Source organism: Canis lupus, chromosome 6 (assembly GCF_011100685.1).
Source record: "Canis lupus familiaris isolate Mischka breed German Shepherd chromosome 6, alternate assembly UU_Cfam_GSD_1.0, whole genome shotgun sequence".
NCBI lineage: Eukaryota > Metazoa > Chordata > Mammalia > Carnivora > Canidae > Canis > Canis lupus.
Window position 1 is genome coordinate 72916866 of NC_049227.1, and position 26000 is coordinate 72942865.

General features: G+C 37.3%; 1 long non-coding RNA gene across 1 annotated transcript in view; it reads left to right on the forward strand.

Moving 5' to 3' along the window:
* LOC102155529 overlaps positions 1–26000 on the forward strand; it is a 116656-nt gene that overhangs the window by 65649 nt on the left and 25007 nt on the right. The window contains exon 7 of the long non-coding RNA XR_005360474.1: positions 2423–2568. This is a non-coding gene — a long non-coding RNA (uncharacterized LOC102155529). The remainder of the gene's footprint in view (positions 1–2422; positions 2569–26000) is intronic.

Genomic DNA, 26000 nt, shown 5'->3' on the forward strand with positions numbered 1-26000 from the left:
TCTGTATTCTGATAGCCTTGGGTCCATGAGAGCTGAGCCCTGGGAGCTATTAGCATCCTAACCTTTCAAAGTTTCCTAGGGCTCCCTTCCAGGACCCATGGCTAATCTCTGGCCTGCAGAGGGTGATAGGAGTAACAGAACTCCACCACAACTCCATAGATCCAAACACTTAGTGTTTGTGGGTAATTCTTGGGCAGAGGGTAAGGAAGTCAATGCAACAGAGAATCTGGCAGCTAGGACAGGCCAAATAGCCAGAGACCTGAGCCTGAGGCAACAGATTAGTCTTGACTCTTTGGCTAGCATGATTTTAGATAATTAAGTTGCCTTTTGATTTTCCTCTGGCCAGCTAAAGGATGGTCTTGCTCCCTGGCCAAAATGCATATAGAGGCAGAGTGAAAATGCATTCTTTTCTTTTTCCTGGAACAGTGAGGTTTATACCTGTTGAACAGGAGTGCAATTCTGAATAAGCACTTTCTTTGACTCTTAAATGTGACATGGTTTGGACAATGCATTATATAGTCACCATATAAATAGGTCAATACCAGTGATAAGGAACATCCATCTCTCACCCATTTTTGGTGGAATGATTGTCTAGGTGCCCCAATAAGCACCTGGGATCTCTTCTGTTGTCTTGGTCCAGGCTCCCTTGGCCTCTGGGTTAGTGGAGAATCACAGATGTTATTCACATTCTTCCTTTTCTTATTCACTGGCTTGTCTGTCTTCAAAAATCTCCTAAGCAAGATCAGGGAGTAGCATCATAGGCCTAGTTGACAAAAATGGTGTCAGTAGCTGAGAGAATGTGGTATAATACATGAGTGCAGCCTGAAAGGGTGGGGTGACTTTGTATAGGACTGATCTTCCTTAATCTGGCCTCCTGTAGAGGAAAACCGAAACCAAACGGTAAAGTAACCAATGCTCTCTTGGTGGAGGTGGCTGAGCAGAGCTGGAAGCCACTGGAATGCCATGTAGTTTTCTCTAAAAGAAATCATCTTAAATCCCTTGGTAGTACAGGGGAGGGGCTGATACTCATGCAACAATTAATGTTAGTTAGCAGGGGAGAGTAGAAAATCAAGATTCTGCTGGCATATATATTCCACCTACAAGGGTTGGATCCCACCTCCTGATCATGACAAAAGAGGAACTGGTTATCCCCAGTTATGAAACCTAAAAGCCCCCGGAGCCAGGATCCCTTTAATGGTGTCTGCTGCCTGGATTATTGATCCCCACCCTTCAAGAATGTCTGATATGCCTGATAGACGGCCTTTCTGTTTGAGTTAGCACAAGACTGAGTCTGTCATCCTCCATCTTCCTCTAGACTCCAATCTCGAAGACTGTACATTCACATTTTCTGAGGTCACTCTTTTCCAACTCCTGAAACCATCATGGTTTGCCCTCTGTAACTGACAGTGATCTTTAGAGAAATTTTTTCTGTCTTCACTCTTTTGTTCTGTCAAAAAATTAACTTTAACCTGAAGGCACTACTTCTCTTGAAGCCATTTCAGGTGGTAGCCGTTTTCTTTCCTACTCTCCTTCACTGCTTAGGCTGAAAGAGTGCAAAGAGGATGGCTATCCTCCTTTTTCCCCTAGCTGCTTTGGGTTTATTACCCCCTTTCTCTTGCCTCAGTCCTCCAGCATTCAAAATCTCATGTCATAAAACTATACCAACCCAAACACTTTCTGGTAGATATCTTCTAATCTTCTTCCTTGAAGACATTATCTAGACTCACAGTTACTTGCTTTAATAACACCATTATCATAATTTTAGAGGGTATCGTCATCATCCATGTAGATTATCCTTCCAGCACTTTGGATTTTCATTTCTTTGAACTTTTCTCCTCTAAGCGGAGCTTATCTTAATTTCCACTTACCTTGGCTACTCACTCCCATGGGGCAGAACTTAGACCTTGTCATCACAGGACCTCAATTTCAAGTATTTGATTCTCTGTTCATTATCTTATCCTTTCAACTAATTCTTCCTAGTACCCTAACTCCAGCAATAATTTTATATTACAAAGACATACAATTCACTGATTTTTGTTATCTTTTTTTCTGCCCCTATCCCCTCATGTCTTGACTAGTCTCTGTTTTGAGTTTAAATACCGTGATCAATTACTGTCATCATTCTCATGCATGTACTCCTAAATCTCTTTCCCCTTTCTTGCTCCATCATAGTCACTTATCAAAATTATAACCTCCCTTAATGGCAAATTGCTATCCTATAACTGAATGTTGCTGGAGAAAAACACACAACCATGCCGAATGATTTCACTTTAAATTCAGGATTACTCACCTAAAGCAAACTCTTAATGCTGTCTACCAATTATACTAGATTTTTCTAGTTTATTCACCCTTTAGTTCTCTTATATATTCGTATAATCTCTTCTCAAACCATTAACACAAGCTCTTTTATCTTTAATCTCAGTTTAAGATCTTGATTCCTGTTTCACTGAGAAGATTGATTCAACCAGAAGAGAATTTCAACTCCTACCACCACATCAACTATCCATCTGCATCAACCTTCTATTACTTGAAGTGCCTGTGCTCTGAGAAAAGGCCAACCCCTATAAGGTAGGTTTTCTTTTATCCTTATTGGTATAAGTAAAGATATTGCTCCAGTATTTTCTCTCTTTTGAATATTCTTATCTCCTCGCTTTCTCTTAGCCCCAGCTTTATCAGATCTTTCTTCTATGCACAAATAATCTGTTATTTCTCCAGACTTTCTCTTCTAACCCATTTTAATTTCCAGCTACTTCTCCAGTTCTCTGTTTCGTTTTATAGCAGAATCATTCATAAGAGTTGTGTGTAGTCACTCTCTCCAATTCCATTATTACTTAATCTCACTTCAGCAAGGCTTTTACTTCTTTTTTAAAAAAGATTTTATTTATTTATTCATGAGAGACGGGAGGCAGGGGGAAGGCAGAGACACAGGCAGAAGGAGAAGCAGGCTCCTCGCAGGGAGCCCAATGAGGGACTGGATCCCAGACCAGGATCATGCCTGGACCCAAAGGCAGATGGTCAACCACTGAGCCACCCAGGCGTCCCAATGCTTTTACTTTTGTCCCTCTATTGAAACTACTCTTGTCAAGTCACAAATGGCATCTACATTTCTAAATCCAGTGGTCAGTTAGTCCTCACCCAACTGAACTCATCAGCAGTATTTGGCACAGCAGATTCTCCCTCGTCCATTAAATATTCACTTGGCTTCTAGGATCACGTAACTACTGCCTTTCCTTTTACTTCATTGGTTATCTTCTTAGTCTTCTTTGCTATCTACTTTCATCTCTGATCTCTTTACATTAGAATATTCAGTCCTTTAATCTTTTTTTTTCTATCTATACTCAGTGTTTCAGTGATATCGTGGCTCTAGGTGTCCATTATGTGTTGATTATATGCTTTATTGGCATCATAAGGCATTTTAATTAATTTTTAATTAACTTACCTTCCTTCAGGTCTTTATTAAAATTTGCCTCTGTACTGTGGTAACCTCCTCAACACTTCTCATTCTTCTTCCTATATAACACACTACATATTTTACCAATTTTTATTATTCATTGTAATATTTTTCTTCTACTAAAACAAAGAATTAAGAATCCAGGGGTATTTGTTTTCTCACAGATGTATTCCCAGCACCTCTATCAATGTTTGATGAAAACATGAACAAATGGGCTTTATATAAAATAGAGTTCAGAGCCTAAATAAGATTACTCTTGAGATTCTCACTGAGATTTTACTCTTGGTTTTGGTTCGAGGTAAACTGGACAATTACATATAATCCTTCTATATTGAGATAAACTCGTTTTAGATTTAGAGAGGAGCTTGTTATTCTTCAGGATGATGAAGATTTTATAATTGCTAAGTCGTTAATGTTACTAAATATTATTAGTTGTATTAACTGGAGAGTTCAGAGTAGAGGGATTTGAAAAACACCTGGAAGTTTCTGTGGAAGTCAATAGGGAAGAAACATTCAAAGACTCTTTATAGCTTTTTTTTTTTTTTTTAAGATTTTATTTATTTATTCATGAGAGACACAGAGAGAGAGAGGCACAGACACTGGCAGAGGGAAAAGCAGGCTCCACGCAGGGAGCCCGACGTGGGACTCCATCCCGGGTCCCCAGGATCACACCCTGGGAGGAAGGTGGTGCTAAACCGCTGAGCTACCCGGGATGCCCAACTCTTTATAGCTTGAAGTATGAATGGTTACAGGACATATCTGGAAGAAGTTTCTGGGTCTGTTCTTGTTACAACCTTTCCAAAACTGTCCCAAGAAACTTTGGCACATAATTTGATTTGTGTGTTTGTGATCTATGGTTATAAAACCTGTGCAAAATATATATTTTTATCATACAACATAACATTTTAATGAAAAAATAATGTAATTTTAACTTTAATCTTTTATTCTACATGTATATATGTCTGTGTGGGTGCAGAAAGGATGAAAGATAAGGGGCCATTTTCTGTAAATGTATGTGTTTTAGAAGTAAGAGTGATAATTGAATGCTAAACTTCTAGTATTTGAATAGTGAATTCCAGTAGAAAGTGTACTACCAGACTAGGTCCAAATAACTAGTAAGAAAATAAATATATTTCATAAAATAAGAGGAGAATTTCTTCAATACTATCTAAGCTACTATAAACCTTGAATCAAGAATAAACAGCTAATAATAAGGGGTCTGCCACTGATAGAAGAAACAGAGATAAAGCCCATTTAGACATTGCAGCAAAGTTAATACATTCCAAAACCACCCAAAAGTTTACACAGGATGAATGGGGCTTATTGGAACCACGGAGTTAAGGAGCAGATTAAAAGTACAACCTCTTAAAAGGACAATGGGCACCATAAAAACTTCATGGTAATGAGTGATATTTAGGGCACCATGAATGTTTAAAGACATTTTTTGTAGCTGTTACCTTGGAGTATTGTTAATAAGTTTGCATTTTTTTCATTATTGCCTTATAATAAAGAGCTACTCCTTCCCCCTGACACTCTTTAAGGTGAGAGGAAATTTGGTGAGGCTCAGAAAAAAGCACAAAGCTCTCTCACTTGTATGGTTTCCAAGGAATTCTTTTGCAAGATTCAGGAGGGAAGGCAGGGTCTGCCCTCTGTTCTTGAAGGGAGAAGTTATGCAAGGAAATCTGTTAATGCCTATGCCTTAGTTTATCAGGGACTTATGAATAAAGGAGGGATCCTTGGGACACACTGGATTACATGGGTCCTTTTTCTCTCTTTTATTTTAAATAATACTCCTCATTTAAATAGTCTAAACAAATCCTCCCCACATTTCGGAAATCTATTTAGATATCCCCTGTCACCTTCCTTTTTTCCAGACTGGAATTTTTTCACTTGTCTGTATTCCCACAGAAACCTGTTTTTTCCCTCATCACTTGTCACACTCATTATTAGTGTGTTTTCCTTTTTGTGTCTCACCAGACTATGCACTTTTTGAAGCACCTTGTTAACTTTTAGATTCCCAGAAAGAAGTATAGCACCTCAATCATTTGAAAACTTACCCGTAAACGTGCATTCTCTTCTTCCCGTGTGTCTGGCACTGGGCCAAGTCCTTCATATGTATTAATTCATTTGATTCTCACAATAAACTTGGAAAGAAATTACTATTATGTCCATTTTAAAGATAAGATGCCTGAGGCTTAAAGAGTTTGAGTGATTCGCCCAATGTCATACACACAGGGTGACAAAATAAGCACTAGATTTCAAATCTTTCAGAAAGTCTTAGTCTATTCTCAACCACTTTGCTATATTCAAATGATTATTGAATGAATAATTCAACTCTGAGTGTCAGAGCTGGGACCTATGGACTATAGATCTCATTTCCATATATCCTTATGTCTAAGATTACCACTTCCCAAGAGTGTATTAAAGCTGTGCATTTAATGAGGAATATTGGAAAGGTTCTTAGTAATGAAAGAGCCTTCCTCTTGCTGTGACCTGAGGACTGAAGTCAGGTAGAGAGGACTCCTAGTAAAATTAACTCATCTGAAGTTGCAGAAGAAAAACCTGTTATTTAGGCCACCTGGGTGGCTCAGTCGGTTAAGGGTCCAACTCTTGATTTTTGGCTCAAGTCATGATCTTAGGGTTGTAAGATCAAGCCTTGTGTGGGGCCCCATGCTGAGATGCTGAGGGTGGAGCCTGTTTAGGATTCTGTGTGGCCCTCTGCCCCTTCCCACCCCATGACTGCATGTACTCTATCTCTTAAAAAAAAAAAAAAAAATTCTGTTTTCCCTTTTGGAATGAAACTATCAGTTCCAAAGCTTAAAGGGACAAGAATATCTACAAGAATTTGAACTTCAGCTTCTAAACTCTAATTTCTTGATGGATAAAAAAGAATGAAAGATAAAGTTACATATCATGTTTTCAAGTCTTATGTTTAATAAACATCAAATGAAACTCTGCCAAATGGGTGAGTGGGAGTCAGATGTATAATTAAATCTCCTTCTGGAATATATGCCACTCAGAGATCAAATGGCTAGCATCAAATTGGTCCTTCCAAATGTGATCTACTGCCTCATGGAAAGCTGTCAATAGTTTTTCACCATGGAAATTTAAAGGAATAGAATTTTTTAAGTAAATGTTCTAACTTATTTGAGAATCTAAGCACAGATTTAGAGAAAGAAAAATGAATGACGAATTGTAAATTAGGATAAGTAGTATCTCTTACTTTATGCAGATTGCATGTTGAGTATCTTTTAGACTTAATGTCACATATGAGCTATTCCCAAGGTTTTTCTTCTTAGACCTCTCTCAATAATGATTTACAGTAAATGGATGGGTATAACCATGTGATGAGTGACATTTCTTATGAAAACACTGAATATTTGAGTTTGTCCTTTCATGACATCTAAGAAAAAAAGAAGGGGTGGGGGGGCATCAGGAGATATTCACAGCCAGAATAGGGCAAATGAAAATCCAGCAGTACCTTTAAATATCACTCTATATGGACAGTTCACTCTATTAGGAAGAGGTAAATAACATTTCAATTATAAGAAACAAAATCTTTGTACAAACACTCCCTTCTATTCCGGAGCCCAAAACAGATGCTATTTTATAAGATTATATCTATAGTAATGATTGCGATTCATTAGATATCATTAAATAGCTATTCTCAAAATCAATGTACTAAAAATAAATACAGTATTTCAAATGCCATGCTGGTGTGTGGTATTTTCTATTCAGAATTTTTAAAAAGGAGAAACTTGCTTTAGTAAAATGAACAGTTATTTTTTCTATCAAGGTGACAGGTTGTAATTGATCTTTTCCAGCGTGGTTAATGAGCAAAAACAGTTCCCATGGGTACCATGAGGGAGAAGCAGTTCTATTGTTTGAAATCATATTTGGATGCTTGGAATTTTCTGTTTTTCTTCATACTTAACAAAGCTCATAGACACTATTTTGTTCTGAATCTGATTACTGACCTTTATTGTTTATTCTTTTCTCTAGATGAAATCTGTGATCTTGTACCCTAAGTAAATATAGCCTGCCTCAGTAGGTGGTACTAATCTAAAGAAATGGTAAATGGATCCCCCTACCCTGAAGGGAACAACTCTTAGCAAGTTTATTGTTTCTTAGGAGTGAGAATGAACCAGGTTTTTATGTTTCTGGGAAACTTTCTCTCTCCTCTTTTTCAGTGAATGGTGCTACCCCATCCTAGTGCTCTTGCTGTTCTAATGTAACAAGATTTGGCTTCCCTTTGAGTTTTCAACTGGGAGAAGGGTTATTTCTCCTGTTGCATGACCAGTGCTGGATTACTGCATGCCGAGCACACTTGTTATGGTTCTCCCCCTGGAGGTCAATAGTGGTTGAAGGGTTCTTCGGGCAGAACTGAAAGCTCAATTAGGGTATGGAGTCTTTGGGTGTCTTCAGGTTAATGAGTTTTGTGTAAGGAAAGAGTTGTTCTCGCTGCTAAGCAATGGTCATGACTGCTATCATGGGGACCTTGGTAGGCTCTGCTCCCTGAGTGTTGTCTCTGGATAAAGGAAAGGTACAGAGTACAATTAAAAGGTTGGAATGCGGGGGCTGGGAAATCATGTACTTCATTTCTGTCATTACCCTGCTTAAGTCATCTGCTGAACTTAATTACACTGTAGATAGATATTCAGAGTTTCTTAAGAAAGGGAATCCATATTATTTAAAATATTTTGTGATTGTGCCTTTATAGGCACAACCTTCCTATTTTTTTATGTTAATGTTCATATGGGAGTAGTATAGGATAGAGTTTAAAAAGTTATTGTTGCAACATTGATTTCATGCAAGAGCCACAAGAGTAGTTTTGGAAATGTGGATTATCTTTTGTAGGCAGAGGGCATGTGTTTGGTTCACATTTAGTAATAAAAAGAACAATAGTGACAGCAATAATAAAGGCAACAGTAGTGATTAGTTGGGAATTCAGTACGAATATTAACTACAAATGGACTGTCCTATCTAGTCAATTTTGAAAAATGGGGATGTTTGGCACAATGTTCGGAGTTGTGACACAGTTGCAAAAAAGTTAATTCCTTTTGACTTCTGCCAGTTAGTATTAAACTTATGAGGCATGAAATCATCTAATTCTCGATAATAGGTTTTCTATAGAGTTCCCAGTAGAAAACATTTATGCTTGAAACATATGTGCCTAGATCTCACAAACCACAGGAACATTTATTTACAAAAACGCAAGCAGTCTTCCCCTTTCAGTGCTCAGAAACGAAATAATTTTTTAGAAAGACGGGGGAAAACGGGCCATAAATTTGCCCATATCTTTTGTGAAAGCTCAACAAATCAATGGAGTTAAAGCCTGGGATGTATTACATTTGCATATTTATATATCCAAACTTTTGGCAATTGCTACTTTTTTCTCCTCTCCATTGTATTCCAGGTTTCTTCACTATTTTTTCTATTGGAGTGGTATGTTTTATTTTTGTCATCGAGTCGAGAGGTACCAGATGCCTGATAAGATCAAACTGAGATGAAAAATTATCCCATTTCATAGTATGAAAAGATCAATTTTAACATATCAAGTTTCGTGAAAGGCAGAGGAGATAAATGTGTCTTGGACACTGAACTGTCACTAACTTATTCTCAATCTTATTTTCACCTGATATTTCAGAGTAGAGTCAGACCCTTATGACAAAAGTTCTGGGTTGAAATCTTGAAATCGTTTAGATTCAGAAGAAGGTATATCACTCATATTAGCCCTCATCATCATCTTTTTTACAACATCCTGACCACATATAGAAAATAGTTGGCTCTGTTTCTTCTTTTCCTTCAAGTTTCCAAAACCCATCATTTCTACCTTCTTTCCAGATTATTGTGTTTTCATGAATCCCTAATATGTTGCAGTTTCTACTCTGGGCATCTACATTAGTCTGAATTTCTATTTACCAGTATTTATTCATTGTCTCCGATTTTAGAAGTAGTACATATCACTGCAGAAAATTTAGAAAATACAAAAAGTAAAGAACATTTACAATCTGCAAATACAGAGATGACTGTGATATCCATGTCCTTCTCACTCCCTTTATTACATACACACAAACACACATTTTGTGCCATATACACATTCATATACATATAATTGGAACTATATTGTAAAGTGATGTGAGGGTTATTTATATTTTTCTTTAATTTCCCTTGAAATGTGGAAAATGTTTACTGATAATCCTCTCTGTGCATTAGAATCACCTGAAGAGCTGTAAAAAAATAAGTAAACAATGTCTGCATTTTAGCCTCAGAAATTTTTATTTAATTGATCTGGTTTCAAACATATAGGTATTTCTAGAAAACTCACCAGACATTTTTATTTCTCTACAAAATTAAGAATCAGTGCTATAGAAAATTCTCATTTTCTTCTAATCTGTGTACTTGGAAATGAGTCCATAACTATATATTAAAATAAACTCTTGTCAGACCAGTTTTTTTTTTCTGATTTAATCTCTGACAATTGATCACATTCTTCAGTCATAGATTAGATTGGGTTGTATTATAGTTTTCAATTCTTTACTTGGTTCATATTGTAGGATTATAAATTCGTGATGCCCTTTTCTAGATGACTTTGAAAAACATCCACTACCCAAGTAGGTGGAGTGTTTTATCTCTGATTCTTTGATATATGTCTTGCTTTGGACAATAGAATGATGGTGGACATGCGATGAGCAAGGACTTCAAATATGCTTGGTTCCTCATACCTTTTCCATATGCTATGAGAATAACATGCTTATTTAATAGTCTGATTAGCAAAATGTACCACTTAAGCCACATGGAGGGCCTCTGAACTGAACCTGTACCTGGAACCAAATGAAAACATAAAACAGAACTGCTCATGCTGACCCATAGATTAATATCCAAGAAACACAGATGTTTTGTTACAAATACTAATATTTGTATGTTGTGTTATGCAGCATCAATGTAGACAAAAAACCTGACTGCTTCACCCTTCTGGTTTTTTTGTTTGTTGTCTCTATGATACTGTATTCTGCTTCTCCTTATATTCCTGACAGTTGCTATTTAAAATATTTTGGTGACCTCTCTACTACTCATCACTTAAATAAAAATGTTGCCCCAGAAGTCCATTCTCAGCCCTTGCCTATTTTTATTCAGTAAATTCTTGCTGGCCACCCTTTTCTATTTCCATCATTTCAACTATATTGATTATGCCTTTATCAATAGCTCCAGAAGTTGAACAGAAAATACTTAGATTTTATGTATCAAGCCTTAAATTCAGTCATGTAGAAATTGAACCCATTACTTTATCTCCCCAATCTGCTGTGGCTCATTAATTACACAAATGGTAAGGCTACCACCCATACTGCCAGCTCAATAAGAAAGAAAGAGCAAGAGAGAGAGAAAAACAGAGAGAGGGAAGAGAAAAGAGAGGGAAGCAACATCATTCTACGCTTCTATACTCTTCAACTTCTATAGCCAGCTCATTACATCAAACTTCTTGAAACACATGCTCATGAGCCATTTTGTGAAGTTTCCCGGTTACTCCCAATCTCCAGAAAATGTGGTTATTCTGAACTCTCGGTTATCACTTTGCTTTAAAAACCTGCATTTGTAATTTTTTCTCCCTTTTTCTCTAAGCTCATTTGTGCCAGGGCCTATATTGTCTTTGTCTGATTCTGTGGTAACCAGTATAGTGCTGACACATGGTAGGTATCTAGTAAATATTGGTTGAGTGAATTGTGTCAGAAGGTATCAGGGGCTGAATTAATAATATGGCCTTTTTAAAACTTGGCAGTATGGCCAAGGTTAAATTACTCTGTTTATTTTCAGTTTTCATGTCTATCAATTGGGAATGTGCTGTATTATTTATCTTCAGCAAAAAAGATGTTGAATGATTAACAAATAGAGTCATTTAAAACAAAAATGAAGTGCCGGAGAAATGATAATGAATTAGATTAGATTATGGAACTTGGCTCATTGTGTTATTAGCATTCTGTCTGTCTATTGAAATCACATTGCCAAACGATGACCTAATTATATCCCATTTGCCAGATGGTTAATTGTGGCAAGTGAAGAAGATTTGCAGTTATTGTAAATATTGTCTTTTGATAGTAAAACATTTTCCAGAATTACTAATTTATCTTTTAAGTGATAATTTTCACCTTGTAATTTTAGAAACCTATTTTTGACTTTAATGAATCATTATAAAAATATGGAGGATAATGATTCAGAAAGACTCGGCTCTAATAAAATCGCCAGCGCAATGCAATTTTGAACAATTTGGTCTTCTTTACAATGGTGGGCCAAATTTTGTTTCAAGGAGCAGGATGATTTAATATGACCCATCAGACATCTTCCAAATTTGTGTCCTATTCTTTACTCCCAACAAAGCCTCTGGCTCTGAAACAAAGGCGGTAGGTGTCCAAACCCCAATAAACACTTCTATCAACCTTGTGAAATTGGAGTTCGTGTTCATAATATGTAATCCAGGTACAATTTCATCATTTTAATGTGTGGAGTTTTATTCTTCAGAGTTCAAGGCGGCTCTTTATTTTCAGCAAAGCGCAGGGCTTTACTGAAACTTTTAAAGCACCAACTAACTTATGTTAACCTCCAGCCCTCACTCAGCCCGGTGTAATTAAAAAATAAAAATCTATACAAAATTATCAAGTAAGTTTACTTGATATGTCTTGTCATAACTAGTTCTATGCCTTTTACAAAATATAAAAAAGTCTTTCCAAAAATAATTTTGGAGCTCTGCTTTGCTCATTCTCTTAGATTTCTGATCTGACCTTAATCTAGATGCAATCCAAAGGTTCTATGGTCTAATTGTTGCTTCTATGAAAATATCTTTTTTCCCCCTTTGCTTTAAAAATTTCTTTCTTTTTGCTTTTACCTGCAAAAAAGGTTTGTCATTATTCATGTGCTTTGTTCTTTTTTTTTTTTTTTTTAAAGATTTTATTTATTTATTCATGATAGTCACACAGAGAGAGAGAGACAGAGAGGCAGAGACACAGGCAGAGGGAGAAGCAGGCTCCATGCAGGGAGCCCGACGTGGGATTCGATCCCGGGTCTCCAGGATCGCGCCCTGGGCCAAAGGCAGGCGCCAAACCGCTGCGCCACCCAGGGATCCCACATGTGCTTTGTTCTTAAATCTGCTAATGATTGTCACTTTGCCACTCTCGCATCACATGTAAAAATAATAGCAGACCTTAAACTTTAAAATGTTTGATGAAATTTATTTTAAAGGGATTACTCATCACACTATTTATTGCTAGAAGGAAAGTTAAGAACAAACAAAAGAGGGATCCCTGGGTGGCGCAGCGGTTTAGCGCCTGCCTTTGGCCCAGGGCGTGATCCTGGAGACCCAGGATCGAATCCCACATCGGGCTCCCAGTGCATGGAGCCTGCTTCTCCCTCTGCCTGTGTCTCTGCCTCTCTCTCTCTCTCTGTGACTATCATAAATAAATAAAAAAAAATTAAAAAACAAACAAACAAACAAACAAAAGAACGAACAAAACCAACTTAAACTTCACATATATTCACTGAATCCATATGGTGTGTCATGTTCTGGACCTCATTCAATTTCACTTTTGGAAAAGTTTTTGCTATACTTCATGTTGTTATTTGTTGGTTTCAGGCAAATGTGTTGGCAATCAAGGCACAGTTTACAAATACTAATGCTCCATGACAGTCGTTTCTTATCCCTATCACAATTCAATACATTAAAACACACACACACAAGTATTTACTACATTGTAGTCAAGAAGGTCCAACGTTGATTTCATCTGTGGTACCACAACGTGCACTACCACTTAACTTAAAATGAATTTCTTACTCACGTATCTCATGAGTAGAATTGGCCTTCATGACCACTTCCCTATTGTTATCAATCAGCCATTTACATAGGCACAGGGGAAAGCATATCATTATTTACTTTGAGACAGAGTAACAAACATCAGATTTAATTGCCCTACTAGGCACTGGAGTCATAATCCTTATACACTTAATGTTTTCATTACTTATCAACTCACTTATAATTATGCTACACTCACAAAAGTTAAGCAGCTAGCAAATAGTAGATCTTTCACTGCTGTTTATACAGAGATAAACAAATAGATGCACAATGTGTTCAAGTGAATATATTAACTTAAATGATTATATAGAATGTCAGTTATTCCAGTTTAGCTTTACTAATATTGCTGGAACAGATTGTGTCAGCTGTGCTTACCTTTTATGGATAAAGGTTTTATATCTTTTTCTTGAGTAACTTTTGTAATGGCTTTTCTTGAGACTTTTCCAGCGTTTGTCATTGTTACCCACTTTTTTCTAAATAAGTTATTCTGAGAGACATGGGATGACTAAGATATACAATATAATTCATGCAGTCATTCATTCACTCTTTACACTTTTTCTTTTTAGACTGTTCTAGGCTCTGAGATTGTAAAGATGATTAAGAGAACAAGTTATGCCATCCCAATGCCTCATGTCTTACAGAGACATAAAAGTAAACTCTGGGTTGGAGTACATACGATGCTTCTGAAATATATCTAATGGAGAGAGAATGGCGATCTGGGAACATAGCCTGAATGCTTTGACATTTGTACTATTTTTTCCTAGTTTTAAAGAGAAGGCATAGTTTGTATTCAATTCCAGCAGCTTTCAGACCTCTTTACACACTCAGTCCTTTTTTTTCAAAAGAAAATTAAATGCAAAGTCAATAGGTAAAACCTTTAAGATGCATGAGAATATGCACCATCACTCCTCCCAGAGAAGTTCTCTGTTGCAAACAGAGGCTCCTTAGAACCTTCTTGATTCCACCCTACCTGTGTTATATATAAAATACATTCCAAATTACTTAGGTGATTGCTTAATCCTTTAAAAAAAATGTCTACCCAAATACTCCTGTAAGTTGGGCCACATTTATTTCTTAGCTCTGTTTACCCACAGGGTATAACTGAATACACTCACAGATGTGTGCCTTGATTGAGAAGCACTGTGGTTCCAGTGTAATAAGCGACAGGATACTGACAGGCACAGAAGAGAAGTATTAAAATCAGAGTAGAAAGAATTAAGGAAAAATTAAGATGTCTTCCCAGAAGAATTTTTGATAAATCAACACACTTATCAAACACTTTGAGTCCTATAATATAATAGTGACCAAAAAAACAGACATAGATCCTACTCTCATGAGGTTTATAATGTATTATGGGAAACGAGATGATGGCTAAGAATTTTCTCAAATTGATGAAAGACATCAAGTCATTAATTCAAGAAATCCTATGAACTCTAAGGAATAAAAATAAATTCTCACTTGGGTAAATCATAGTAAATCAGTTGAAAACAAAGACAAGGTTTTAAAACAGCCAGAAGTAACAATTAGACTGAGAACTAATTTAACAATAGGAACAAAAGAAAGTAGAAAACAGAGGTATATCAATTAAAAAGATAATGACTACTAACCAAAACTTTTAAAACAAGTAGAAATACCTTCTAAGAACAAGGATGAAAAACATTTACAGAAAAGCAAAGACTGAGAAAATTAGTTACTAGCAAACTCATATTTAAAGAAATAATAGAAAATATACTTCCTATAGGCAATTACCTCAATTGTGCATTAGTCAGCTTGAGCTGTCAAAACAAAATACCTTAGACAGGGTGGCTTAAACAACAGAAACTTATTTCTCATAGTTCTTCCATCTTCAGAAGCCTAAGGTCAAAGTGCTGGCCAATCGGCTCCTGCCGAGAGCTTTTTTTCCTGACTTGTATCTGGTGACTTCTTCCTATGGGCTCATATTGTCTTTCCTTAGGGTGTGTGTGGGGAGCAGGAGAGCTCTGTGGGGTCTCCTAGGACAATAATCCCATGATGAGAGCTCCACACTCATGACCTCATCTGACTCTAAAGACCTCCCCAAGGCCCCAACTCCAAATATCATCAGATTGGGGATTAGGGCTTTAACAAGAATTCTGGAGGGACACAAACATTCAATCAATAATAAGATGGAAGACAAAAATATAAGGAAACATGACAAATTATGGAAATTTTAAATATATAGATACCTTATAAATGAATAATAATGGATGAGTCTTCTAAAATATGTAGAATTAAAATACACGATACCAATGGCATAGAAGTTGGGTAAGAAATAGGTAGAATTAAAATGTTCAAAGATCTTTGTGTTATCTAGAAAAATGATAAAAAAGACAACTAGGCTTTGATAATTCAAAATTTATGGTTTGTTTTTTCAGAGTAACCATAGGAGAATAGTAAAGAAATATATAACTTGCAAAAAGTACATGGAGAAATGTGATAAAAAGTAATTCTAAATCAAGCAAAAACTCAGGAAAGAGGAAACTAAAGAATATAGAACACACATAAGTCAAATGGAATACAATGAGATGATGGACTTAAACATATCAGTAATTATGTTAAATTGATTTAAAACTGTAATTTTATTGTAAATTGTACAGTTTTTAGTTTTAAAGATTTTATTTGAGAGTGGGAGAGAGCACATGGGGGGGAATGGGGGAAGGGAAGGAACTGAGGTAGAGGGAGGAGCAGACTCTCCACTGAACAGGGAGCCAGATGCAGGGCTCAGTCCCAGGACCCTGAAATCATGACTTGAGTCGAAGGCAAGATACTCTGCTACCCAGTATTCCACAATTTGTAGTTGTAATTTAAATTGTAAATCACTTAAAAGGCAAAGGTTGACAGACTAAATTTTTTTTAAAATGCTGTTTTTAGGAGGTTCGGAAAAAATTCTATCATTTAACATTTAAACATTACCCAAATGAAAATTGGTATAGCTACATTAACATCAGACCAAATAGACTTTGAAGCAAACAAAATACTAGAGTTAAAGATGAAAACTTAATAAAAGTAAAGGTCCAATTCACCTAAAAATATCCACATACAGGTATTCATATATGCCCTGTAATGTAGTATTAAAATAGGTAACACAGTGATTCATAGAAACACGGAAAAATTAGGTAAATCCACAAATGTGATGGGATGTTTTAACACTGTGTAACTAATAGAATAAATAATGTTGATATAGAAGGTTTTCATGGCATAATTAATAAACTTGACCTAACATACAAAGCACAAAGTATCTCAGGACTACAGAATACACATTATTTTCAAATGTATAAAAAAACCTTTACAAAAATTAACAAGTATCCTTAAATTTCAAAGGATCAAAATTATTCTGAATATATACTCTGTTCAAAACTTAATTAAGCCAGAAATCAATTAAAAAATTGAAACTAGAAATATACCTACAGTCAATGAAGTAATAATAAAAATAAGATATTTTAGCTGAATAAGAAAATTGACACACATTAAAACTTATGAAATTAGACTAATTGAGACTGTTCAAAATCAATGATTTAATAATGTAAACATTTTAGAAAAAGGACAATAATATTGACAGAATTTAGAAAAAATAGTAAAGCAGAGCACAGGAATTAACAGCTTAGGAAATAAACGTTTAATGGATCAACAAATCCCAGAGCTTTTTCTAAAGAACTAATAACATTGACAAGCTCTGGTGAGGCTAATAAAAGGCTAAACACATATACACAAACAATATAAGGGATGAAAAGAGGAACATTATTATAGATCCTAATATTAAAATGATAAAGTTTAGGATGTATGTTTGAAGTTTTAGATAAAATCAAAAACTTCCTACAAAAAGACAACTGACATGGAAGGAAATAGAAAACAAAGCTAAATACTTTCAGAATATGTAGATAGAGAAAAAGACTCCCAATTATTTTATGAGGTCAGAATAACCATAGTACCAATAATGATACAATGACAATGCAACAAAGAAAAATTATAGAACAATAAGATCTATACATATAGATCTTAAATAATCCTAAATAAATTAGTGGCAAACCAACAGTGGTGTTTTTTGTTTCGTTTTTTTTTTTTTTTAAAGATTTTATTTATTTATTCATGATAGTCACACAGAGAGAGACAGAGAGGCAGAGACACAGGCAGAGGGAGAAGCAGGCTCCATGCACCGGGAACCCGATGTGGGATTCGATCCCGGGTCTCCAGGATCACGCCCCGGGCCAAAGGCAGGTGCCAAACCGCTACGCCACCCAGGGATCCCAACAGTGGTGTTATACAAAAAGGATAGCAGGGTCTTTGCCAAATAAAGGGTAGAGATGTAAATTGGCAATATTTGAATATAAATCAATGCAATAGATAATATTAGCAATATAATGGATATAATTAATAAGCTAAATAGTTGAAAAGTAATAAAATGTGATACTTGACTATGATTACATACTAGATACAGAAACTGTTAATCAAAAGAACCCTACAGTAAAGTTATTTGTAATTTTGAATTCTTGAAAGCTTTTTCTTCGAGGTTGGAACAAAATATAGATGTCTATTATTTTTCTTATCTATACAATGTTATATTGGATGTGCTAGCTGTAGCATTAAGTCAGGAAAATAAAAATAGATTTATTGAAAGAAAGAAATTAATTTGTCATTATTACAGGGAACTTTATTGTATATGTGGAAAATTCAAAAGATTCTGCAAAAAACTTTTACAACCAATAACTGAATTTATTAAGGGTCCTAGATACAAGTAAGCACCCCAAGTTAATTATATTTCTGTACTCTAGCAACAAATTAATAGAATATAAAATTTTAAAACAGATATAACCTATAGTAGCATAAAAAAAAAAAAAGACCTAAGAATAACTCTAACCAAAAAACGACCTAGGAATAACTCTAACCAAAAAAAATAAATAAATAAAAATAAAAATAATAATAATAATAATCAAGTTTTCTATACTGAAAACTCTAAGAAATTAGAAAAGATAAATTAAAGAACAGCTAAGTAAGTAGAAGAATAAAACCATATCCATGGATTGGAAAACTCAATATTGTCAAGATGTCAATTCCTCCCAAATTGATCAGTAGATTTAATGGCATTCCAATGACGTGTTTTGTTGTTGTTGTTGGAAACTGAAAATCTGATTCAAACTTATACTGAAGTGCAAGCAACCAGAAATTGTAAAGGCCATTTTGAGTAAGAAGAGGAAAGCTAAGACTTCTGTTATCAGCCATCAAGACACCCGTAATAATAATAATAATTATTGTATGATTCCACTTCTAGGATGCTTAGAAGACAGGCCTATTTGCAGTTTGTGTTTAAAGGTGCGTGCCTCCTTGGATAGGGAATCTTTCATGATCTTTATTAGGTAGGTCTCGCCCTTATTTCCTCTGGAGGAGGCAGGAGCAGAGTCCTTGGATCCCTGCAGGAGTCCTGGGATAAGAAGGGAATTCTACCTCTGGGCTGCTGCGGTGGGTACCTGAGCGATAAGCTGCCCACTTCTGCTGTGCGTGCATTTCTGTGGGGTCTTTCTGTATTTTATGAGAAAAAAAAAACATTTTTAAAACATAGACCAAAGCACATATACCCTAAGATTGGTGCTTTGGAAGAAAGCGGGACTATCCTCTGACACAATTTAACAGCTCAGAGAAGCGAAGCTTGGACGAAGCTTCGGGGGGAGAGGCCAGGGTAAGTGGGACTGGAGGGTGGGGACCCCCCCCCCCCGTGGTGTAGACAGGGTGAGGGTGCATGTGTGTGCAGGGGCCCTCCCAGAGGCGGGGGCGGCCTGGTGTGCCCAGAGCGCGGGGCAGAGGCTTGCGGCCTGAGCAGGCCACAGAGAGGTTCGAGGCCCGGGGTCATCCACTAGGTCACCAGCAGAGGTTGCGAGTGGGGCTTGTTGGAGGTGCCACCGTCAGCCCATCAGCCTGGCATTTGAAAGAAGTCAACTCTGGTCGCAGGACGAAGAGTGGATCACCAGGCTGTGGGGCAGGTTCCGGGGCCCAGGTGAGCGGGCTGATGGAGGAGTCCAGGGCAGCACTGGAGAGGGTGCAGAGTGGATGAACCCCGAGGACTTCTGCGTTTAGAGACAAGCTCCTGAAGATGGCTGGGCCTGGCAACCTAATGCCCGGTGTAATAGTACCCAGTGCTCGTCCTGTTCCTTCAGACGATGACAAGCTGCAGCAAAGGAAGCAGTAACGAGCTAATGGCCGGTTGCATTTCTATGATTAAGGAAAACCAGGATGATATATGCACAAGTCTCTTCTGCTTGGTTCAAATTAGAACACGGAGGCTCCACTTGCTGGTCTCTATCATGCAGATCAGTTTCTTTATTCTTTTTTCAGATGAATTTATTTGAGAGAATGAGACAGAGATCAGTGCAGGGGGGAGGGACAGAGACTGCACACAAATATTTTTTGCTGCAGGACCCAACAGTTAGAAATGCACGTGACCTTATGCATTCAGCTTGCCTGGCTCTCCCCCCCCCCCCACCCTTTGCATTTCCTTCCTCAATCACAACACCTGGCTGCCCGCTGCTGACTCCTGGGGTGGGGGGGTCTGCGTCCCCAGTTACCTCTGGTGCTGCACAGTGGATGATCCCACCTACCCCTTAGCTAGTGAAATTTCATTTGAAAAATTGCTACCTTTGAGTCAAAGCTGGCTCAGCAGTTGCCTGGGGATCAAACTTTGAACCCTAACTGGAGTCCTTCATGTCACTCCTCTTTGACTTAGTTTTTCACTTCTTTCATCATTGACATTGTACGTTGATCAACGTCTCGGAAGGAAGGGTTTTGCAGTGAGTGATGCATCTCATGCTGCAGAAATGTTCCCCGATCATAATCCTTGGTGGCCGCACATCCCAAAGACCTGGGGCAGCTCACTGTCCTGGTGCAAGCGGACTGGGTACCGCAATCCCAATTGTTTCACCAGGCACGTAAAATCTAGTCAGTAAAGGTCTTTACCAGATTTTAACTCCTAATTACAAACTTTTCATCACAGCTTTGTCCTGGTCATTTGCATTAAAAAGCTTCTGTTTGTTGCCCTGTGGTAAAAGGAATAAGATGAAAGTGGTTAAAATGAAAGTAATCTTCCACTGCAAATAGACTCCTCAAGTGGGAACAAAATCCTGCCCGTATCAGACCCACATCTTACAACGTTTTTTTGAACTGAAGTTAGCTATTTGTTCATAAGATGTATATTAATGTGTGAAGCAGCGAACAATTTGTTGGACATTAACTCTTCCTTTTAAGTCATTGCCTAATCATTATTCACTATATGAACACGTAAGGAAAAGTTAAATAATTCAGAAGTAATGCTTTGAGAGACGCATTGTTCAAAAAGAGCAGAACTACTTTTGTCATTTCATGTAAGGGATTTCTGAAGTATATTCCTTAAAGAAAATAAAATATTAACAAGAAATATAGCGGGTTACTGAATACTTCTATTCTAAGTCCTCTGATATTTCTCTCCAGAGCTATTTAAAGGTTACTTTTTCCACTTTGACACCTTTGTTCTTCTACTTTTCTTAACCATTCTCTCTGGGCAATAGTTTTTTTTTTTTTTTTTTTTTTTTCCTGGTCGAATTGAAAAATGTCCTTCTTGCCATCTCTTTCTCCTACCACTAGCTCATTTGTTTTTTGTTTTTTCACCCTTTTCCTCTGTATTCAAGTTGTCATAAATGCACTTTGAGAAATGCTTTGCTGCTTTGGTGACTCCATACAACATGCCGGGTCAAGACAAAGACTCACTTCCAGTGAGAATCATAGAGATTAGCTCTTTCTTTCCTACCCCAGAAATTCACGTCAATAAATTGTCCATTAGTGGCTGCACGGGGCTATATGAGCTCTGTGATCCGGGTGGTACTTGTCACAGGATGGTGTGAAACCCACAGTACATTATGAAGATGTTTCACTTCAAGCCTTTTTACCATTTTTGCCTCATATTTATTGATCTATACTCCTTCGGCCAAAGCACTCTTCAAAGCTGAACATTCCATGTGAGTGTATCTAAACTGTGTTTAGTCTCCACTGTATCTGCATATTTTAATACTGAGTATAACATCAGATTGTCAGTATACTTATGATGCTATAATACCATAACAAATTATCAACCTCATTTACTTTTGTGGTTTTGTCTGTTTTGTGATTATAGAATGAAGGTAGAGCGTGGCTTGTGGGTAACTCATTTCTGCCCTGGGAATTTGAAGTACCATTCACTTAAGATTTAAAATTCAGTTATTCAAAAAATAAATAAAATAAAATAAATAAAATAAAATAAAATAAAATAATAAAAAATAAAATAAAATAATAAAATTCATTCTAAAATAAAATAAAATTCAGTCATTCATTAAAAAAATAAAAATTAAAAATAAATAAATAAATAATTGTGGACTGTGGCTTTATCTTTTGTTTAAACTCTCTATTGGGCATGGAAATGGTTACATTACTGCATTTTCTTATCCTTCTCTTCTTTTGGCTGCAACTGACCTGATTTTTAAAATATGAAGATTTATATTAAGCGTGTAACTCTCCTACTCTCATGTTTGTGCTTTTTGATTTAAAGGCCGACTATTCAGTCTTATAAACATAGCTGAAGATCATAGAATTGGTAAACAACAGTGCAGAGTGAGTTGGATCGAATTGCATGAAATGCTGTAATGGAAATGTAGAGTTTCCCAAAGATTTTTTTTTTTTCCTGCTTTGGAAGTTCAGCCCTGAATGTAGAGGAACTTGGGGCTCTTAGGTTCACACTTCAGTTAAAACGATTGCAAGGTGATAAAAGGTGAAAAGTCTTCACTTTTTGTTGAGGGCTGTAACAACTGTGATTTAAGCAGTTCACCTCCCGAGAAGAGTAATATTGAATATTTGGAGTCTCAAAGCTCCAACTCAAAAGTGACTTCCTTGCCTTCTGTTTCCATGGGACACATGCAATCCTCAATCATCATTCTGGTCTTTAGTTAAAACCTTTTTTTTTCTTATCCAAGATTCCAATGCAAACATCAAGAACAGTGACTCTTGTTTTCCTGACGGGCCACAGAGGTAAAAGAAATACGGGGCAGGAAGAAGGAATGATTTGGGGCAGGGAACCACAGGACGTGTGCTTCTTTCAATGATGAATTTCAGCCGGGGAGTTAGATTTGCGCTTCTGTGCTCCAATTTCGGTCTTCTTATTGGAGTCACTGACTGCCTCGTGCTCTCAGCAGTACTTCCATTTTCGCCTTCTTTAAATGGAAGGTTCATGGAAAGAGACAGTATGTACGGATGATTTATTATGGCCTGGAAAAGGTCACTTTGGGAATAAATTACTTTTTTTTTTTTTTTTTAATTCCTGAGCATGCACCATTTAAGCAGTTTCAACTAACACTCAGATAACCATTCAAGAATCTGATTTAGCAACCTCTAAGGAGCACTTATTTCGAAAAGAACATGCTTTGATGTCTACTTATTTGCATATAAAGTTTGGGTATTCAAAGATTCTGATTTTGTTTCTAGTTTTGAATTCTGCTTTTGTTCTTTCCGTTTGCCAACACCTGTTTATTTATTTATTTATTTATTTTGTTTGTTTTTTTCCTCCCCCCCGCTCTCTCTAACTGGACTTGAACCTTTTACAAGTGAGGACCCATCTCTGCTGGCAGCTCTGGTTTTATTTTCTATCTCCTCCTCCCATTTTGTTCTGCTAGAGTCGGGATCAGTCATGGGCGTTCACAGAATTTCCCTGATAGGCTGGTTCCCATTCTCTTTGGGGAGGGGATGCTAATGTGAGTTAATGCATCTGTTTACTGCCGTCCCCATTTGAGAGAGTTTCACTTACGTGAAGAACTTGCACAGTTTCCTCTCGGCTGCTGTTTCCACAGCTGGTACAGCTTTACCTTCTTCTTCTTCAGCCTGACTTGAGTTATTAACCATCCCCCTTATTAACTCTCCTCTGACCTCCTATTTCCACTGGGGCAATAACCCATATACAGATCAGATTTAGCATGAGATTCCTGCTTAAATGTTATTTTAACTAAACACACACCACTATAAATTATACAAAGCATAGAACTAGTAAGATAATTCTAAGGGGAATGTGAATGGTAAACGGTACTTCCTTTCCTTTGTCTTATAAAGGATCCGTGTATGAAACTGCATCAGTAGAGTTTTATGATCTTGGGATAGCACCTTCCAGAGCACGGATTATAGTGAGGGGGTGAAAAATTTTACATTTTCGATGTTAAAAGTGCTTTCGAGGCCTGTGTATTAGGCAGTTAGTTGTTCCCATGGCTGGCCTTATTTCCTAGACTCAGACCTCAGAACCAGGGAGGGCAGAGGTCATCTCTCACTCCTATCAGACTCACTCAGCTGTTACTTTTTTAAAAACTTTTGATCATAAATCATCATTTGTCAGACAGCCCGTCCTGTCCTTGCATAAATCTGACCTAATAAAGGAAAAGGCATCCAATGCATCCCAGATAGTGCGTCTTAAATTTGGTTTCAGGGGCCCGGAGAAACATTGAACTCCTATCCTCCACATCTCAAAGAACAATTTGTGGCTCCTGTGCTCTAATGCGTTGGAGGAAAGAGCCCTTTCTCCGGACCTAAAGCACAGACGAGACGGTATTGTGCCCCTGAAGTCACATAAAAGTGGGATCTCTGTCAACGTGAATCAGCCTCACTTCTCGGCCACGCAGCCTACGGCTCCTTCTCAGCTGTGCAGGGCACTCAGGCAGAAAAAGCAAAATCCCACTCTCAGCCAGGGACTTTGTGGAGGTAACACATCCGATCTCTGTGTATTTATAGGGATGAAATGAACCAGGAGACGGGGCTTGCTGTCGATGGCATTCTCATTTTAGGGCCTGGCTTTTCCTGTGTTGATAATTTTTTGCAGAGCATAGAGCCAGGCATCCTTTGGATGCAAATGATTTATGAAGGTTAATTCTTTGGAGGAGGGCTGATTCCGTGGTGTGTTTTGTGCGAGGTCACCCACCATCCTTTGAATTCTATGTGTGTGTTAATTGCAGCAATTTGAATTATTTTATTTAAATTGCCAATGAAATTGTAGCAATTATAACAGCATGAACTGTTTCTGTTTGCTTCTTTCCTCTGCTGCATATGCCATTTTGGACTCTCCCAGGTTAACTTTATTAGGACTATAATTTACTCCTCAACTTTTACATCTTTGGGTTTTGCGGAGGATTGGCTTCAGTACCATGAGATTGACTTATTTTGCATAGAACTTAGATGGTGCTACGTAAAGCCACGGCTACCTTCAAACGGCACAAACCATTTTTGGGGATCATGTATTAAAACTCCAGTGTTTTAGACTTTAAGTGTTAATGTGTGGCTTGAGACTTGAAATGGGAAATCCATAGGCCTCAGGTCTGAGTTTTCATCGTGGAAAGCTACTCTTGTCCTAAGTGCTATGAGGAAAGATACACAGAAAAGTTCTTTAGGAGCTTTTCATTCTTGATAGAAAAATATCACAGACAATTCTTATCTAGAGGCTTCTTCCTATTAGCACACATTCGCATATAGAAGTTGATACAATGGGGATGCCTTGTGGGTGCAGCAGGTTAAGCACCTGACTCTTGGTTTTCAGCTCAGGTCATGATATCAGGGTCTTGAGATTGAGCCCCACGTGGGGCTCCCCACTGGGTGCAGAGTCTGCTTGAGACTCTCTCCCTCTCCCTCTGCCTCTCCCCTCTCTCTGAAATAAATAAATAGATCTTTAAAAAAAAAAAGAAAAAAAAAAAGCTGATACACTGCACCCCTCCCACATCCCTTTGCACACATATTAAACCCCATTTCCTAACCACATACTGGAGAGTAAATGCCCTTGTCCTATAGCTGTGTGCATCTGATTGAGAAAAGAAAGAGGTAAGAAGGACCTCCTTCACGTGTTTTTCTCCTTACTACGTGAAGGGCTCATTTTTTTTCCCCCTGCAATGGCATGATGAACAAAAGCTGATGGCTAAAAGATGACCAGCATGAGTTCATCTTCAGTAGCTTGTTCTTCATTCTAAGAGTCAAATCCAAATAGCCTTCTAATAAGTTACAGGAAGTCTGTACACACCCCGTCAAACACACAAACCATGAATGTTCTTCAGAGATGCAAAGGGATCTATAATCCCCCTTGTCTTGGTTCGCCCATGGCATCCTTCACAGCATCCTAAATATTATAAATCCTTTCTCACTATCTCCTTTTACCTAGAACGCTTTTTGGTGAAGACTATCTTTAGAAAATATGTTGTAATTTTTAGCTTAGGAACACTTTAGGAATATTCGGAGCATTTACACCTAACAGGTCAGTAACTATTTTTTAGAGTGTGACCTTTCAAATATTACCCTAAACTCTAAGTGCAATTAACTCACAACCATGCAAATACAAATTCATAAGCCTGTAGGTCCCATGTCTATATAATCTATTATAATTCAATTTTATAGGTGGTTCAGAAGCATTTAGCTATTCTAGATTGAAAGCTTGGTCAAATTTTATTTTCTAAGAGGTACGTATGTGATTTTTATGCCAGTTTTCCTAATGTCAAGATTATTAACACCAAGATCTCTACCAAACTTTCCATAGCAACAGGGTAGGCACAGCTCTGAGGCCCCAATCTGTAAAATGTGTCACTATCACTAATCACAGTCTGACACTCTAAAGATTAGTTTACTATGAAAATGAGTCTCAGCCGACTAGACCAGACAGAGAGAATGATTCATGGTTGCAAAATGAAA